Source organism: Leuciscus leuciscus, assembly GCF_965113295.1.
Source record: "Leuciscus leuciscus genome assembly, chromosome: 5".
Classification (NCBI taxonomy): Eukaryota; Metazoa; Chordata; class Actinopteri; order Cypriniformes; family Leuciscidae; genus Leuciscus; species Leuciscus leuciscus.
Genome location: NC_138729.1, coordinates 30,990,712 through 31,003,012, shown reverse-complemented (window position 1 = coordinate 31,003,012; position 12,301 = coordinate 30,990,712). Strand labels below are relative to the sequence as shown.

The 12,301-nt window shown below is 39.9% G+C and overlaps 1 long non-coding RNA gene across 3 annotated transcripts; it reads right to left on the bottom strand.

Moving 5' to 3' along the window:
• Positions 1-8,986: 8,986 nt before the first annotated feature.
• Positions 8,987-11,284, bottom strand: LOC309498536. Of its 3 annotated transcripts, XR_014205981.1 has the most exons (5): positions 11,176-11,239; positions 11,004-11,072; positions 10,668-10,724; positions 10,094-10,166; positions 8,987-10,007 (listed from the first exon to the last, which is right to left on the bottom strand). It is a non-coding gene; the product is annotated as an uncharacterized lncRNA (long non-coding RNA). The 3 variants fall into 3 exon arrangements; XR_014205980.1 differs by having other exon boundaries at positions 11,004-11,284; XR_014205982.1 differs by lacking the exon at positions 11,004-11,072 and having other exon boundaries at positions 11,176-11,218.
• Between the last annotated feature and the right edge of the window lie 1,017 nt (positions 11,285-12,301).

The window sequence follows — 12,301 nt, the reverse complement described above, 5'->3', positions numbered from 1 at the left end:
ACTGGCATGCATGGGTTGGCACACAGCGTTTGAGCCAGTGCTGCAGCGGGCGCATGCGCAGTAATCCATACGAAGTACTGACGATGCCGTTGCCATGAGACCGAGAAGTTTCTGAAACTTCTTTAGAGGTGTGCGCTCGCCTGTCTTGAATGAGGCTGCTAGCTTTTGTACCCTCTTGTGTAAGCCGCGCTGTCATCATCATAGAGTCGATAACTGTGCCCAAAAAGATCACACTCTGGCTGGGGTTCAGTTTACTCTTGGTTACATTGATTTTGAGACCCAGACATTTCAAATGGCCGAGAATCAAATCCCTGTGTGTCAGCAGTTCGGTTCTCGACTGTGCCAGGACCAGCCAATCGTCGAGATAATTTAGCACGCGCACTCCCTGATGCCTCAGAGGAGAGAGAGCTGCATCCATGCACTTCGTAATGTACGGGGTGCTAGGGACAGACCAAACGGCAGAACGGTGTACTGATAAGCCTGCCCCTCGAAGGCGAATCTCAAGAGTGGCCTGTGACGAGGGGTTATCTGAATGTGAAAGTATGCATCTTTCAGATCCACCGTAAAAAAAACAATCCCCGGGCGAACTTGGTGATGTTCAAAATCATGGTGATGTTTGACGAACTTCGCATATGTCGCAAAGCTAGCATCAAGCATATTTGGCTTTCGTCCATCTGTGCAGAACCCCCTTTAAGCATGCGCAATGTTTCAGATAGTATGACAAACACATGAATCAGATATGGGTCACAATTGAAAGAACGTAATCGGACGGTCAAAAATATCGGATATAGACCTAGGCAACAAATCGGAATTGGGCATAAAGACCTGCAGTGTCTTTCATTGTCTGGTCTTGTCACTCTCTACCGTGTGTATGGATTTACCTAACTTTTTACCTGTCTTGTGGATACTTACCATTTGTGCTCATCTTCCTTGCATTAACAATCTTCATTCATCCATACCTGCGAAGGACAAAGAGACTTTCAATTACCAGCCATTGGTGACTCAGTGACTTTCTCTGATACTAATGGCTTACCCAATTCATTCCTTGCGTTTTCACATTTTAATAAAGAACCTGTATCTTTGAATCTGCTGTCTCCTTGTCTGATTGTGACAGAATAAAAAAAAATAAAAAAAATAAGTTTACACAAAAACATTAGCTGCCAATTTCTCTCTCTTTTTTATTTATTTATTTGTATTATTTTTTACAATTGATAATAGGGAGAAATGTTTCTTGAGCAGCAAATCAGCATATTAGAATGATTTCTGAAGGATTATGTGGCACTGGAGTAATGATGCTGAAAAATCAGCTTTGCCATCACAGGAATAAATCACATTTTTTGAATAAATATATTTAAATGTGAAATTTTATTTTAAATTGTAAAACTGTATCACGTTATTACTGTAGTTTTGATTAATAATTCTGACTAAAAACATTTAAAAACAAATCCTGCCTTAAACTTTTATACAGTAGTGCATCTGCTCATATTGTGGCTTTTTTTTTTCTGCAATAAATATTTAAATTGTTGATTCACATGTAAATCATTTTATAATATAAAGAATTTAAGAGAAATGTAAATATTTGGCATTTTGTGTAACTCAAAGAAAGGCTAAGGAATATAAGGGCAGTATCTGCTAAAAAGCACATCATTGGCACCAATCATGTTGTTATGCTGAAAAGTACACCACAAATCCGCACACCATTCACATGGTGGTCCATTCACATTCTCAGTATATCAATATTTTCTTTCTTCCCTTTTAGACTGAGAAAATGAGAAAATCTTTCATCCATGTAGCAACTGTTAGTGTTTGCTGCTGAATTCTAGACTATACTTGACCCTTTATTCTCAACAAATAAAACAAATAGTTCTGCCCTCTGTGACCTCTATGCGCATATTCAATAAATTCTACTAGTCGTTATGTTTTTCCTCTTCTGTCAGATAAATACTGTCCTAGTGATGAAATAAGCTCAGTGAGGGGAACATAATAAAATGAATATAAATCTTACTGGATGTATTGGACCATGCCGTACCATTGACCAGACATGCAAGTCTTTACTCTGTCCCTTAAAGGGACAGCTCCCCCTAAAAAAAAAAAAAAAAGACAATTCTGTAATTATTTGCTCACCCTCATGTCGCTCCAAACCTGAATGACTTTCCCCCCCCTGCCAAACATGGAAGATATTTTTTTGTTCTAAGTTTTTCATTCATCAAAAGTCAGTATGGTTCAAAACAACATTAACCCCATTAATTTTCATTGTATGGACAAAAATGTAAATGACTCTTCACAAAAGAATCACAGAAAAAGAAAAATACAAAACTCTAAAGAACACATTTCCCGTTTTATCTAAAGTGACAGACAGTACTCTCAGTATAAAGAGGTTTCTTGCAATGTAATATGAATACGATCACTTGGGCAAAGGTCATCTATTGTACAACTCTTACCATCCATTGTCAATTAATGCTGCTACTTACATTCATTACCCTTTAAGGATGAAAGGGTCTACTTATTCTCTATCTTATACTTTAAGATACCCCCCACCCCCAGTTGTATAAATGTATAAATCTCAATTTAAAAAATTTGACCCATGTGACTGGTTTTGTGGTCCAGGGTCCACACACACACACACACACACACACACACACACACAAACACACACACACACACACAAATATATGTTTAGTGTAAATATATACAGTGGGGAGAACAAGTATTTGATACACTGCCCGATTTTGCAGGTTTTCCTACTTACAAAGCATGTAGATGTCGATCATTTTAATCATAGGTACACTTCAACTGTGATAGACGGAATCTAAAACAAAAATCCAGAAAATCACATTGTATGATTTTTAAATAATTAATTTGCATTTTATTATACATATATATACACACACACACACACACACACACACACACACACACACACACACACACACACACACACACACACATATATATATATATATGTTTGTATAATTATGTTGTATATATAATTACACATGCATGCATGTATATATTTAAGTAAATTTGTTACTTATATATAAAATATATAATATAAATTATTATAAATATATATACAGTATATACATGCAAATATTTCTTAAATATATACATCCATATATGTGTGTATTTATATATATATATATATATATATATATATATATATATATATATATATATATATATATATATATATATTAGGGCTGGGGGAATTAACGCGTTAATCTTTGCGATTAATTTGAAATGTTTAACGCGTTAAAAAAAAATAACGCAATTGACGCAGCACTTTTTTTTTTTGCCTCGTTTTAATGATTTCCTGTTGCGTCTGCTATTAAAAAGGCCGAAATATGCCGTCCCGCCCCTCCATGTTCGGCGGTCAGGTTTCATTCTCGGGCAGCTTTCATGAGCGGGTCTTTTCCGCTCGGTATGTGCGTCACGCTCTGTGCTCCGCGCGCACGCGCGCGTGAGTGTGTGTGTGTGTGTGTGTGTCGGTCGGTCGGTGCGCTCTGTGCTCCGCGCGCGCGCGTGCGTGTGTGTGCGTGTGTGTGCGTGTGTGTGTGTGTGTGTGTGTGTGTGTGTGTGTGTGTGTGTGTGTGTCGGCTCGCTCTGTCGTTAATGGCCCAGCAGCGGCGAGCTCTCCGTTCCGTGTGTGTGTGTGTGTGTGTGTGTGTCGGCGGCTCTGTCGTTAACGGCCCAAAGGCTTCAATCATGTACTAAGCACTGGAAAAGTAAAGTCCACTCAAGTAACGTGAAATTTCTCTGTTGACTTCTGTTTGCTGAGCTGGTATAGCCATGCTGGGCAACAATGGTAAAATTACCTGCTCTGATCACATGCTCTGGTAATAATAGCTTTGTAGGACTATATTTTGTTTTAATAATTAATAAAATAATAATAATAATAATAATCTGTTAAATTGATTATGTTGATTGATTATTGAAAAAGAATAATATATTGATATATTGATGTTTAATATTTTAATATAGGGCTATTTTCTGTTCCCTTTTTTTCCTGTGTTGTTTAATTAGGTGATTCTAAGTTTAAATATTGATGATTACAAGCTTGGGGGAAGCGCAATTAATTGCAATTAATTACAGAAATTGTGCAATTAATTAGTTAATTTTTTTTAATCGATTCCCAGCCCTAATATATATATATATATATATATATATATATATATATATATACAAAGTACACACATACACACTTTTATTTTGGATGTGATTAATCGCGATTATATAATAGTGCCCAACACTATATGCAAATTTTTTATACACTCACCTAAAGGATTATTAGGAACACCATACTTATACTGTGTTTGACCCCCTTTCGCCTTCAGAACTGCCTTAATTCTACGTGGCATTGATTCAACAAGGTGCTGAAAGCATTCTTTAGAAATGTTGGCCCATATTGATAGGATAGCATCTTGCAGTTGATGGAGATTTGTGGGATGCACATCCAGGGCACGAAGCTCCCGTTCCACCACATCCCAAAGATGCTCTATTGGGTTGAGATCTGGTGACTGTGGGGGCCATTTTAGTACAGTGAACTCATTGTCATGTTCAAGAAACCAATTTGAAATGATTGGAGCTTTGTGACATGGTGCATTATCCTGCTAGAAGTAGCCATCAGAGGATGTCATAAAGGGATGGACATGGTCAGAAACAATGCTCAGGTAGGCCGTGGCATTTAAACGATGCCCAATTGGCACTAAGGGGCCTAAAGTGTGCCAAGAAAACATCCCCCACACCATTACACCACCACCACCAGCCTGCACAGTGGTAACAGGGCATGATGGATACATGTTCTCATTCTGTTTACGCCAAATTCTGACTCTACCATCTGAATGTCTCAACAGAAATCGAGACTCATCAGACCAGGCAACATTTTTCCAGTCTTCAACTGTCCAATTTTGGTGAGCTCGTGCAAATTGTAGCCTCTTTTTCCTATTTGTTGTGGAGATGAGTGGTACCCGGTGGGGTCTTCTGCTGTTGTAGCCCATCCGCCTCAAGGTTGTGCGTGTTGTGGCTTCACAAATGCTTTGCTGCATACCTCGGTTGTAACGAGTCATTATTTCAGTCAAAGTTGCTCTTCTATCAGCTTGAATCAGTCGCCCCATTCTCCTCTGACCTCTAGCATCAACAAGGCATTTTCGCCCACAGGACTGCCGCATACTGGATGTTTTTCCCTTTTCACACCATTCTTTGTAAACCCTAGAAATGGTTGTGCGTGAAAATCCCAGTAACTGAGCAGATTGTGAAATACTCAGACCGGCCCGTCTGGCACCAACAACCATGCCACGCTCAAAATTGCTTAAATCACCTTTCTTTCCCATTCTGACATTCAGTTTGGAGTTCAGGAGATTGTCTTGACCAGGACCACACCCCTAAATGCATTGAAGCAACTGCCATGTGATTGGTTGATTAGATAATTGCATTAATGAGAAATTGAACAGGTGTTCCTAATAATCCTTTAGGTGAGTGTATAAAAATATATGAAATATAAAATATAATACTACATTCTCTAATATGCAAATTAATAAAACCAGTGCATAAAGCAATAAACTAAATCTGTTCTAAATGCAGCAAGAACATCAACCATTACTTTTACTCGCTAAATGGTAACATACAGCAAAATAAATGCAGTGAGCGATGTAGTGGGCACAGTTCAACAGGCAGTAAGAGCTGCTTAATGGGTATTCAGCACTGAGCATGCACCTCGTTTCACCTGGCAAGTGAAGAGGAGAAAATTCTTATACAGAGGCCACACATGTTTGAGTGATCCCTTTGACTCTGAGACAGCTCTCCCAAACAATTCATCTGTATGAGAGAGGACACTGTTGTGTCGTGCTGCCTGTAATAAACCATGGGGTCGGCAACCTTTTTGTCATGTAGTGTCATTTTTGTTAATCACTGTGCCACCCCATCCCAATTTATATATAAACTGGAGTGGGTGATACAGTGTGATTAACTAAGAATATAAAAAATACGCACTGTATATAATTGTATAAATACTGCAATTCCTGTGATTTACGTGTCACATGCCTGTCCTGTCTTGTGCTGCACATGGGTGTTTTGTTATTTTGGGCCATGTGCTCGTGTCATTGTCTGATCCCTCCCCCTTGTTATCTGATTATTGGTTGAGTTCATCCACCTGTTCCCTCCTGATTAGTTTCCCTTTTTAAGTCCCCTCTTGTTTGCAGTCTGTGTCGGTACGTTGTCTAATGTTTCCCGTTCCCCGTGATCCTCCAGGAAGTTACATGTTCAGTTTTGTGTTTATGTTTTCTTTTGTAAATAAACAGTATTCTCCTGCACTTGAGTCCTCCTCGCACCTTTTTGCATTGTCCCAGCCGTGACATAACGTACCACATGAGGACTCAGCGGAGAAGAGGTGCGCAACCAGTCTCCTGTTCACAATGGGAGCGGATACTCCAATTTAAGGAGCTAGTCTCCCTCCGTCAGCAGGGGACGGAGGTGAGAGAGTTCAGCCGGAGGTTCAGTAGCGCAGCTGAGGGGCTGAACCTTAGCGAGGAGGCTCGCAAGGATTTATTTAATCATGCGCTTGACGAGCCGATTGACTGGCTGATCCGAAGAGCATTTGATTGGGTCAGTTTTGAGGCGATGGTGGAGGGTCTCATTCGCCATCAGGAGAAAATTGCCAGGGAGGTGGTCCCGGGTCCGGTGGTCCCAGTTCTGGTGGTCCCGGTTCCGGTGGTCCCTGTTCCGGTGGTCCCTGTTCCGGTGGTCCCGAATCCGGTTGTTCCGGTGGTCCCGAGTCCGGTGGTCCGGAGACAGAGGAGGAAGAGAAACCCCCTCCTCAACGACTTGTCCGGTGGCTCCTAACCCAGAGACCATCCCGGAGGTGACTGCCATCCCTGATGCGCCGCCCAGGCGTCCTACTCTGCCGGCCCCGCCCGAGCTGCTCGCCCTGTCGGTGTCACCCCAGCGGCCTGGCACGTCTGCCGATCCAGAGACTGTTCACGTCACGTCTGCCGATCCAGAGACTGTTCACGTCACGTCTGCCGATCCAGAGACTGTTCACGTCACGTCTGCCGATCCAGAGACTGTTCACGTCACGTCTGCCTATCCGGTGTCTCCGGACAAGATGGCCGCCGCTGAGCCGGTGTCTCCGGACAAGATGGCCGCCGCCGAGCCGGTGTGTGTTCCAGTTCCTGAGCCGGTGTCTGTTCCTGTGCCTGAGCCGGTGTCTGTTCCTGTTCCATGGCCTCCCGAAGGGTCGTCTCCTCCCTGGCCTCCCGAGGGGAAGGTCTCCGCCCTGGCCGCCCGAGGGAAAGTCTCCGCCCTGGCCGCCCGAGGGAAAGTCTCCGCCCTGGCAGCCAGATGGACTATCTGCTCCGCCTTGGCCACCTGTAGGGTCTGTCCCTCCTGTCCCGCCCTGGTCTGTCCCTCCTGTCCCGCCCTGGTCTGTCCCTCCTGTCCCGCCCTGGTCTGTCCCTCCTGTCCCGCCCTGGTCTGTCCTTCCTGTCCCGCCCTGGTTGGTTCCTCCTCTTCCACCCTGGTCTGTCCCTCCCGTCCCGCCTTGGTCTTATGGAGCGTCTGGTAGCCGCTCCGTAGGGAGGGGGTAATGTCACATGCCTGTCCTGTCTTGTGCTGCACATGGGTGTTTTGTTATTTTGGGCCATGTGCTCGTGTCATTGTCTGATCCCCTTGTTATCTGATTATTGGTTGAGTTCATCCACCTGTTCCCTCCTGATTAGCTTCCCTTTTTAAGTCCTCTCTTGTTTGCAGTCTGTGTCGGTACGTTGTCTAATGTTTCCCGTTCCCCGTGATCCTCCAGGAAGTTACATGTTCTGTTTTTGTTTTGTGTTTGTTTTCTTTTGTAAATAAACAGTATTCTCCTGCACTTGAGTCCTCGCACCTTTTTGCATTGTCCCAGCCGTGACATTACGTGTGGAATGTTGCAGTAAAGGTGCAGAAAGCGATTTCTGAGAAATGCTGTTGATATTTTAAATCAACCCAAAAAAACACATGCCTCCCTTCATTGCTCCAAAATGAACAAACACGCAATGCAAGAGTCAGAGTGGATGTCTCTTTATCCTAGCGGAAGCAAACCAAATAATGCTTCGTGAAAAATAAAGCAGATGATAAACAAATGACAAGGAAGAACAAAACATGAACATACAGTACACATATACAAGCAAGAGTTTGTTGTTAGTCACCAGCAGCTCCAGACAAACAATGACACTCAAAACTGTCCTGTTACTATAGCTAACATTACAACAACATCATGTTTTGATTCTGTAAAACAGCAAAACCAATGTTACTCACGTATGGAGCAGTAATAACGCAACCTCAGCATCCATTTTCAGGCCTTCCCACTTGGGTTTTTCCAGCTTTGGAAAGCTTTTCTAATATTATCGCGGGTCCTAAAGCTTTTCCCTGATCATAACTCTTCTTTTTCCAGTGATATTCCTCTGACCTTTTCTTTTTTGTAATGTCCCTCAGCCATCTCTCTTTCTACAGATTTCTTCAAATATCCCTCTTGCTCACTCTCTCTCCTCCCCATCATGAATGTATACGCCCCTTACAGCTGATTGTCAACAAGTGTGTTGTGGTGCTCGGTCTGAGCCACTTTCAACAGCATTTCTAAGAAAATGCTTACTGCACCTATCACTGTAAAAATAAAAGGTGCCTGGAGGAACCTTTTGGGGTTCTTCACTTTGCCACACCGGCGGAACCGTCTGTAGATCCTCTAGGCACCCTTTAAAAAGGGGCGGTTCTCTGAGGAACCACACAGGTTTACTGAGGAACTCTTATATTAGGCACTGTGTGGTGCCTCCAGGAACCAAATTTCAATTTTATTTTATTTATATTAAATTAATTTCATGTTGTTACTATGGTTACCACCATTAACTTCTATTATAATAAACAAACTGAACCAAATACAAAATAAGAATTGTTTATTACATATTTTAGATCCATTTTAATACACTTCCATGCACTTGGAAAAAAAAGCTAGTAATAGTATATTATCAATGAATACACACACACACAAAAAAAATAGTATAATACATAAGTAACATGAATAATCAACCATGTGTATACAATAAGCTACACAAGAAAAGACATCTCAACAAAATGCATGGAAAAAACATGTTCCAAGTAATAAATCAATGTAAAAAATAACAATTTTGACTAATTAAAAATGTCCATCTTCACTTAATTTTAAAACATGTTTCAGTCCGCTTGTTAAGTCTGACGTCACTGTTTCCAAGTCCAAAAGCTCTATCAGATGCCAAAAACAAACAACAAACAGTGCTAATATGCACTCATTGTGCTGTAATATTCCTGAAAATTATGATCCTAACCTTTATCTCTATTCCGAATCTCAGATGGTTTAGTTATTCAGCTATTTTGAATCATAAAATGTTTAAGTCTGGGATGCTGTTAGACTGGAGACTGTTATGTACACTATGGCTTTTGAAAAGCTTAAATGTGTGACTTGAATCAACAGTTCCCATAAATGGTTGTTGAGTATTCTCAATATCTAGAAACAAGATAGAGGAAGTAGAAGTAGAGGTTTCGACCCGGAAACAGAATTCCTTATGTCACAACAAGCAGAAAACATTTTCCATTTTAATAGAGTTAAGGTGCAGTAAAATTATCTGTTGTTCTGTGAATGTTCACTGGTGAATTCACTCATTTCAATAAGAATCCACACGATCAGCAATTTTGTGTGGTGCTTCATACATTACATCGCTACACTGCTGACAACGGTCAATGGACATTTTTGCCTGTGTAATTTCACAAAATTCACAAATGTGATGCACCTTTACTCGCTGCAACATAAAATGCAATCAATTATAAAATCTTCACAAGGGACACGTGAGGTAGGCTACTTAACGAGTTAGAAAAGTGAAAAGGTGCATCAGCCTCATTTTCTGTTTGTTTTTCCTCTTTTCTGGTGAATGGTCCAGGCACTTCAGTGATTTTCAGGTCTACAGGAGGATTTTTATTCTTGATCAAACTTGTATTTCAGCTTACCGAGATCCCTGCAAAGTACAACATTTACTGTTAGTAAGGTTAAGTGATAGTTGGGAAATTTAAATAATTTCCTCAGCCTTGTGACGTTCCAAACCTGTTTGACTTTCTGTCTGTGGAACCCGAAAGCAGATCTCAGGCATAATGCAACCCGTCACCATTCAATATCACTGCATGAAACACAAGCATAAAAAAATGGTGTAATTCATTCATGAAACTATTCTTATGTACACTTGTCTAGTTCAATTCAATGCAACAATTTATGTAAAAATGGTTAAGCTCCAAAAATGTCCCAGAAAAGATCCTAAAATTAATCAATGAGTTCACAACTCATGTGTTATGGGTTGTGTTGTAAGTCTTATGAAGCCATATAATAGCTTTTTCCTTTTTTTTCTTTTCGAAAAAGACTAAACTTGAAGTTATAATTCAGCGTTCAAATGTCTTATATTCAAATGCATATGATTAAGGTATAGCCTATAAAAAATGCATAGCATTATTGGCTCCAAACCTGTGATATTATTTTTCTGAGTAACATGAATGAGATTTGAGAGCATGAGGGAAGATTTTCAGAGAATAACTGATTAAAAAAGTACACAGTCAAACAATACAATTTCACACAGAGAAAGTTCATAGTAATAAAGTACTTGCATGTGGTGTAGTAGGTAACTTACTGTAATTCAATGTTGCCTCTGAAATGTTCAGATTATTTTAGAAATGTACTGGGTGTTCTGGGGAAACAAAAGAACAAAGCTGATTATTCACAACATAATATTTATTGACCAGTAAATGGCTTTAAAATGGTATTTGAGAGAATGAGGGCACCTGTAGTAAGTAAAGTAAAGTTAGGCTAAACAAAAACAGACCAAACTATATTAACCGGCTTTTGTTATTCATAACAAACGTCAATGACGACAGCAGGCTATATCAGCAATTTGAAGACACAGTTGTACAGAATATGTTGAATTGAATGACTAAAGTCAATAATTTCCATTTGTTCATTAGCTTACGTTAGATCAACGTAGCATCGCGGCTAAAACCTTCATACCAGATACTGTGCAATAAACGAGTGGTAAACACTGTAAAAAAGTAGTAATGTTTAATAAATTTAGTTTATATGTGTGTGTTTGAATATATAGTGAGTAGACTCTGTATTTATATTTATTTGGCGAGTTTACAAACCTTGTAATGGAGAGCCGAACAAACGGCGGAAGCTTTGATGAGAGTAGCCGTTACTTCAAATCCGATGACGTCGATCAGCTGAGCTTTGTTGCGCGCGAGCAGCGCGAGGAACTGAAGCGACGACAGCACAGGAATAGCAGCAGTTTCGTGACAGAATAAAACTTTTCTCCTCCTGGTTCTTCTTCTTCAAATAATAATTTAATAGGTAAAATTATTAATTTATTACTATTATTTATTCAATAATAATGAATGAATTCTTATTATTAATATTATTATAATTTAGTGTTATTGTTTAAGGTTTAAATTAATCAATAAAATAGGCCTATAGATACTAAATAAATGTAAGCTACCTATAGGTGAAAAAGACGTAGGCTACTGTTAAGTGTATTAAAAATGTATTAAAGTATATTTGTATTGTAGGCCTACTAAAAACACACTCAAGTACATTTTTAATAGTACGTCTTTTTCACCTGGGCATGTATACTGAATCAAACTTAAGTAGCCTATAATAATAATAATAGGATAATAATAATCTTATTCTGGCCTCACTGAACCATTGGGTTCCTCCAGATGCTGGCTTTAACATAAGAGATCTTCCAGGAACCACTTAAATGTTAAAAGATCTTCCAATAACCCTTTTATCGCATTCAAGTTCCTCTATTTTCCCTCAAAGCACTTCGAGGTCTCATGGTAATGAAAAGGTGACTCCAGAACCTCTGAACTAAATACAAAGTGCTTAAAGGATCCCATAAGTTCCAGCAAGAACCTCAAAGATTGTCAATGCTCCTCCAGTAACCCTACTACAGGAGAAAGAGCTTTGAGGCACTTAAATTACATTTTTAAGTTCCTTGAGTATCCGACAGGATATTTGAGGCTCCTTTAGTTTTTACAGTGTAAGGATACCAAGTTAAAGGGGTCATAAACTGAGGATTCAAATTTTCCTTGATCTTTTGAAAGTTAAGAGGTCGTTATACTATAAAAATATTCTGTAAATTTCAAAACTCAAACTTCCTCGTTATTCCAAAAACAGTGTTTATTGAAACCAAGGCTAGAAAACGACAGGATCTTAAAAGAGGAGACTTATGACGTCACAGAGAAGCGAAAGACCGCCTTTGCAGAAGAATAT